Source organism: Trichechus manatus, unplaced genomic scaffold, assembly GCF_000243295.1.
Source record: "Trichechus manatus latirostris isolate Lorelei unplaced genomic scaffold, TriManLat1.0 scaffold00236, whole genome shotgun sequence".
NCBI classification, from domain to species: Eukaryota; Metazoa; Chordata; class Mammalia; order Sirenia; family Trichechidae; genus Trichechus; species Trichechus manatus.
The window spans coordinates 1,227,514-1,235,356 of record NW_004444172.1 but is presented as its reverse complement, the minus strand read 5'-3'; the positions used below and the strand labels follow the sequence as shown (position 1 = coordinate 1,235,356).

Genomic DNA, 7,843 nt, shown 5'->3' with positions numbered 1-7,843 from the left:
CAGCTACAAACTGAAATGTTGGGCGGTTGAGTCCACTCAGACCCTCCTTGGAAGACAGAAAGATAGGCTTCTGAAAGGTCACAGCCATTAAAAAATCTACAGAGCACAGTTCTCTGACACACATGGGGTGGCTATGAGGCAAAATTGACTCCAGGACAACTTTTTTTTTTTTTTAATTCATATAATTATTTATACAAAGTAAAAATATTATTTAGCCATATATTGATAATGTTTCAAAGATGATTATGAGCATTTCGCCTCCGAAACAAAGACAGAATATTTGAAAAAAAAAATAATATGGAGGAAAAAGGGAGAGAGATCCTAGCCTCAGGCACTACTGAAAAGTAGAATGCACGCAGAACTGAATCAGAAATCCCAATACTTTGCAATGACCTTGCCATTGAATAATGGTGGGACCCTGCAAGTGTCACTGAAACATTCTGGATATTGATAAAATATGGAAACAGGCTCTCTTTTCACCTGTAGTGAAGCCTCTGTCTCGACTCCCCCATGTGCTTCTAAACATGGCATGGTGAGAAGAATTTAAAGATTTTTTTTTCACCCTTGGAGATTCTCCCTGAGGAAATGCCATGCAATTTTTGATTGTCCCTGAAGCATTTGAAAGCTTAACAAAATATCTAGAGGTTGTCTGTTAATTGTCCAAGACAATCTGTATTCACCAGTGACCAAGTTTTTACTCATATAGTGTATATGCATGTCTGTACTTATCTATTTCATTCATTCTTGTATTTTACTCTTTGTTCACTGTCCATTTTTACCACTCAGGGATGTGGATTAAAATATTGTCTCTATAAAACAGAACTATCAATATACCCCATTTCTACAGTGGTAGGAAGTGCTTAAATACTTCCTTTTTGCATTATTTAAAAGACTTAACTGGAATAAAAGTGATGTATTGTGCATATGTGAGGTGTCACTTCCTTGTTTGCTGTTGTTATTATTGCTGTTATTGCTATTGGTCGGGTTTTTTTCATTTTTGGCCTCAGGAACGGAAATGTTACCCTTGCTTCTCATTTCATGATCAATTGCCATCAAGTGTTTAGGTTTTTTGCTTGTTTGTTTTATTTTCTATCATTACATTTCAATATTTTGTGTTTTTCCTTTTTGTCCAGTTCTCATTCCAAAACATCTTTCTCACCTTAATACATGCTCTGTTGTGCTTGACATATGCTCTACCATATCAGTATATGCTTATAAAGTGTGATATTTTGTGTGTAACATTTCATTATGAATAGATATTTACTGTACTATAATTTTTTTGCTACATTTTGTCATCGTAAATATTTGTAATGTACCCATTTGCAACTTTTTTTTGCACATTTGTCCTATATAATTGTATGTATGTATGTATGTGTATATATATATATATATATTTCATTTGTCTATTCTTTAATGGAAGGAGCTAGGTGGTGCAATGTTAAAACACTCACTGTTTGAAGCCATAAGTCATTCTGGGGAGAAAAGACCTGGCCATCTGCATCCATGTATATTATAGCCTAGACAACCCTATGGGGCATTTCTACTCTGTCCTATAGGTCATTATGAGTCGCAAATGACTTGAAGGCCCCTAACAAAACAAAAATTCTTTAATGGTAGATATATTGTTGCTTCCAATAGAACATTGACTTTTTTGCTTCGAGCATGTCATAAGGAAAGACCAGTTTCTGGAGGAGGACATCATATTTGGTGAAGCAGAGAGCCAACAAGAAAGAGGGAAGCCCTCCATGAGATGGATTGACACAGTTGCTGCAACAATGGACTCAAACTTACCAATGAGTGTGAGGACAGCACAGGACCAGGCAATGTTTTGTTTTGTTTTACATAAGGTCACCATGAGTTGGAGTCACTCAGTGGTAGCTAACAACAACCACCACCTTTTGTGATGGTCGTTTTTCACTTCACATGGCTCTGTTGAGGTCCATCCACGCTGTTGTGTGCATCAATAATGTGTTCCTTTTTACTGCTGAGGATTATTTCATGTATGGATTTACTATAGTTTGATTACCCATTCACCCATAGAAGAACATTTTCTGTTGTTACCGATTTTTAGCTATTATAAATAATGTTTCTGTGAACATTTGTGAAGGGTTATTGTATGAACATACGTTTTCATTTCTCTGGGATAGATGTCTAAGTATGGGTTCTTTACATTTTGACAAGGTCCAATATATCAATTTGTACTTTTCGTCCATAAGTTTGCATGCACCAATAATCCAGTAGTTTTTGTTATTGACTGGTATTAACTTGCTTGGATATACCACAATTTATTTATCCATTCTTAAGTAGATGACCATTTGAGTTGATTCTGGTTTTTGAGTATTACAAATAAAGTTGTTACAGACATTTGTATACATGTCTTTATAAGGAAAAATACTGTCATTTCTCTTGGGTAGATATAAGTACATTGGCTAAATTTTACGGTAAAATTATGTTTCGCTTCTTAAGACCCTGTACTTAAAACAAGTTCTTTTTTTTAAAAAAGTATTTACACCATTTTAAGTTTCCACTAACAGTTTATGAACATTCTGTTTCCTCCACATATTTACCAAACACCAGATAGTCTAATAGATGCATAGAGTTATGTCATTAATGTATTAACTTGAAATTTATTGATGAATGATGGACTGAACATTTTTAATGCACTTATTTGCCAGCTGTATGTGTCCTTTGGATAAGTTATTGTTCATTTTTATGACCATTTTTGTGGACTGTTTCTTTTTTCTTTTTTGAGTTTTGAGACCTCTGCATATATTATGGATCCCTGGTGGTGCAGTGGTTAAAGAGCTGGGTGGCTATCCAAAAAGTTGGCAGTCGAATCCACCAGCTTCTCCTTGGTAACCTGTGGGGGCAGTTCTACTCTGTCCTATAGTGTCACTATGAGTCGGAATCGACTTGATGGCAACTGGGCGGGGGGGGGGGGGGGGGAGAAGAGGGGGTAAATATTTTGGACCACAAGTCATTTATGAGATATATCATTTGAATATATTATCTCCCATAATATAACTTAATTTTTATACAAGTGTCTTTTGATGAGCATAAGTTTTAATATTTCGTGTGGTCAAACTTTTTATGAATTTCGCTTTTTGTGTTATAGCTATGAAATCCCCAAATGTATCTATAGAGTCAATGAAAGCCCACTTAAAGTATAAACAAGATTTTTATTTTTATTTTTTAAATAAACTAATAAGCTGAAGGAAACCCTCGTGGCATAGTGGTTAAGAGTTCGGCTGCTAACCGAAAGGTCGGCAGTTCAAATCCACCACGTGCTCTTTGGAAACCCTATGGGGCAGTTCTACTCTGTCCTATAGGGTCACTATGAGTCTGAATCGACTTGATGGCAATGGGTTTTTATTGTTTTGTTTTCTTTAACTAGCTGAAAGTAAATTCACAAATAAATGCTAAGTTTACCTTTTAGTTCTGCAACTGTATCATAGGCTCTATTAGATTTTTTATATAAAATAATTATGTCATCTAGCAATAAATAATGTTTCTTTTCTTCCTTTCCAATATGGATGGTTTCCATTTATTTATTTAATTTTTTATTGCCTTATTGTGTTGCCTAGAACATCCAGTAAAGTGTGGAATAGATTTGGTGAGAGTAGATTTGCTTGATTTGTTCCTGATCTTACTGAGGATGTATTCAATCTTTCATATCATGTATGATGGTAGTTGTAGGTTGTTCATGGGTGCCTTCAATCAATTTGAGGAAACTTCATTTTAATACTAATTTAGTCAAAGTTTTATCACAATTATTGGGGCTTTTAAAAGGTTTCTCCACATCTGTTTACATGCATTGTCTGTCATTTCTAATTTGTAATAATAGTGAGTGTCATTAATTGATTTTTTAATGCAAAACTAACCATGCATTCCTGCGGCACACCTAATTTGGTGTACTATTGTCTTTACATATTGCCAGACTCAATTTCTTAAAATTTTCATTGGATTTTTTCACATATATGCTCCATTGTTTTCTTTCCTTTTAATGCCTTTGTCAGCTTGTGGTAAAGCTATCCTTATATCCCATCAGTACGACAAACTGACAGACACGTCAGGGATCCTCATACAGAAAAGGCAAATATACCTTTCTCTTCAGTTTTGTGTAGAACTGGTTAATTTCTTTTTCCTGAAGGCTTAGTAGAATTTTGTAATCAAGCCAGTTGGACTGATTGAGAATAGGGAGTGTTTTAAATATAAATTTCCATGTTGATATCCTCTTTATCAATGATTTTTTTTTTCTGATGTGTTTTCTAGTCTCTACGTACGTGGAAATACATCATTTTCTTCCTTGTATTGTCCTAACCTAAAACTCAGATTGGATTTTTTTTTAAAGACAACCTTAGTGTATCTAAAAATTATTGTTTTTCCCATTGCAAATTTTTGGAATATTAAAAGAATAAAAATAAGAAAATATGAATGGAAAATTTGGAGGGAATATGGAGCAACTATGTCCAGAAATCATGGCAAATATATAAAATGCTAAATATCACACCTCCCACCCCTCCCATCCCTGGTAACCAGCAAAGATTGTTACATTTTGTGTGTAAACGTTTTCATGGGTTTTTACAATAGAGGTTTCATACAATATTTGTCCTTTTGTGATTGACTTATTTCACTCAGCATAATGTCCTCCAGTTTCATCCATGTTATGAGATGCTTCACAGATTCATTGTTGTTCTTTCTCATTGCATAGTACTCCATTGTGTGTATGTACCATAGTTTGTTTATCCATTCATCTGCTGATGGGCATCTAGGTTGTTTCCATCATTTTACTATTGTGAACAATGCTGCCATGAACATAGATGTGCATATATCTATTCGAGTGACAACTCTTACTTCTCTAGGATATATTTCTAGGAGTGGGATTGCTGGATCTTATGGTATGTCTATTTCTAGCTTTCTGAGGAAGCGCCGTTTCATTTTCCAAATGGTAGTATCATTTTGCATTCCCACCAGCGGTGCCTAAGAGTTCTGATCTCCCCGCAACCCCTCCAACATTTGTTATTTCCAGTGTTTTTGATTCGTGCCAGTAATTCTGTGGTGAGATGGTATCTCACTGTGGGATGGGAGGGGTGGGGGGAAATACTAAATAGGCAATAGATAAGTGATATCTTTGGTGTAGGGTGAGACAGTACACAATACTGGGGAAACCAACACAACTTGTATAAGGAAAGGTCATAGAAGCTCCATAGACACATCCAAACTCCCTGAGGGACTGAATTGCTGGGCGGAGGGCTGTGGGGACCATGGTCTCAGGGAACATCTAGCTCAATCGGCATAACACAGTTTATAAAGACAATGTTTTACATTCTACCTTGGTGAGTAGCGTCTGAGGTCTTAAAAGCCTGTGAGCAGCCATCTAAGATACTCCACTGGTCTCACCCCTTCGGGAGCAAGGGAGAATGAAAAGAACAGGATATAAGGAAAAGATTAGTCCAAAGGACGAATGGACCACAGCTACCAAGGCCACCACCAGACTGAGTCCAGTACAGCTAGATGGTGCCCGGCTACCACCACTGACTGCTCTGACCAGGATCACAACAGAGGGTTCTGGACAGAGCTAGAGAAGGACGTAGAACAAAATTCTAACACATAAAAAAGAGCCGATTTTCTGTGGTCAAGGAGACTGGAGAAACCCCGAGAGTATGGCCCTCAGACACCCTTTTAGTTCATTGGTGAAGTCACTTCCGAGATTCAACTTTCAGCAGGGGATTGGACAGCTCCATAAAGCAACAGGGGACTAATGAGGCACAGCAGTCCAGGGACAAGGGCTAGAAGGCAGAAGGGGACAGGAAAGCTGGTGATAGGGAACCCAAGGTTGAGTAATGAGAGTGTTGATGGGTAGTGAGGTTGTTAACCATTGTCATAAGGTAACATGTGTACTAACTGTTTAATGAGAAATGATTTCATTCTATAAACCTTCATCTAAGGTGAGAATAGCAGCACAACTGGAAGAGCGTAGTCAATGTCACTGAGCTGTGCATGTAGAAAGTTTTGAAATGGTGTATCTTTGGCTATGTCTATTTTCACCACAAAAAGAAAAGAAAAAAAAAAAAAAAGGTTGAGAAGGGAGAGGATTGACATGTTGTGAGGTTGTTAACCAATATCAGAAAACAACATGTGTACTACTCTTTAATGAGAAACTATTTGTTCTGTAAACCTTCACCTGAAGTACAATGAAAAATAAATACATATCACAGCTCTCTCACTAGAAACACAGCATAGTGTTAACCATGGGTTATCTCCTTTTGTTTCTCCCTAGTAGAATAATCAAAATGATGAATTTAAATGGTAGATCCTGATCAAAATATAGGGCACATCATATTAATCAAATTTGAGAAAATTCAGCCAAATGAAAACAAGGCAACAAACCTAACTCATTGTATAATAGACCTCTTAAGAAAGGATACATAAACAATTAGGAAATGACTTCTAAAAAAAAGTAATATTGTTTTCTGGAGAGATAAGGAGAACAATCTATGCGACAAAAGCATGCAGCTAGAAAGCAATATTAATCCAGGAGAGAAAAAATGAAAAAAACTTGGAAATTTCTGTGGCTGACCTCAATAAATTTATCTTAACTGACATATCCACTGATAAATTGTGCCTGAGCTCATCCTGAGAATAACTACAGTTATGAGTAAGTAAGATGTTTGAGCAGAGCAAAGATAATAAGAGGAGACAGTCACAGTAGAAATGCCTGATGACACTGTAGCCACAGAAGGATAAATTAAAAATCTTTATGGTGACCAGAAGAGAAACAAATGTGCTGTATAGATAGGGGATTGCCACCAGCACCCAACACGTCCTTTGTGACATGATGACTGTGTAGAGCAGAGGGTACTGATGGCTACATAACAGTGGTAGGACATTGCTGACAGAATACAAAATTCACTAGTTATGAACATAATAAAGAAAGCTAGCTGTGGAGCACAAAAATTATAGGAGATTGTGTTGTCATGCACAACAAAATTTACCAATATTTTGGGTCCCATGGCTGTTGAATAACCAAGATCAGTGTTAGTCATGTGTCTGAGAAAAAAGTACACTAGTGTATTTAGACAAGAGTCTATCTTGGTGAGAATGATCATTTCCAAGATGCCCACCAATGAGATCATGTAGATGACAAGAAACAGCCCAAACAATGGAGCCTGTAACTCAGAGCGATCTGTTATTCCCAACAGAATGAATTTATTCAGCACTGTTAGATTGTTTTTGTCCATTTAGGTCAATCACAAACCCTATTCTGGATAGAGACATCAGCATCATCATTAGCTTTTTTTTTTTTTTTTTTTTAATTGTACTTTAGATGAAGGTTACAGAACAAGTAGTTTCTCACTGAACCATTAGTACACCTGTTGCTTTATGACATTGATTAACAACTCCATGACATGTCAACACTCTCCCTTCTTGACCTCGGGTTCCCTATTACCAGCTTTCCTGTCTCCTCCTGCCTTCTAGTATTTGTCCCTGGGCCGTTGTGCCCCATTAGTCTCATTTTGTTTTATGGGGCTGTCTAATCTTTGGTTGAAATGTGAACCTCGGGAGTGACTTCATCACTGAGCTAAAAGGGTATCCGGGGGCCATACTCTCGGGGTTTCTCCACTCTGTCAGGCCAGTAAGTCTGGTCTTTTTTTGTGAATTAGAATTTTGTTCTACATTTTTCTCCAGCTCTGTCTAGGACCCTCTGTTGTGATCCCAGTCAGACCAGTCAGTGATGGTAGTCAGGCACCATCTAGTTGTACTGGTCTCAGTCTGGTTGAGGCAATGGTAGTTGTGGTCCATTAGTCCTTTGGACTAATCTTTCCCTTGTATCCTCTTCTCT

The 7,843-nt window shown here is 37.0% G+C and overlaps 1 pseudogene; it reads right to left on the bottom strand.

Annotated features, from left to right (window-relative positions):
• Positions 1–6,516: 6,516 nt before the first annotated feature.
• LOC101351978 (olfactory receptor 8K3-like) lies at positions 6,517–7,244 on the bottom strand (annotated as a pseudogene).
• Positions 7,245–7,843: the final 599 nt, after the last annotated feature.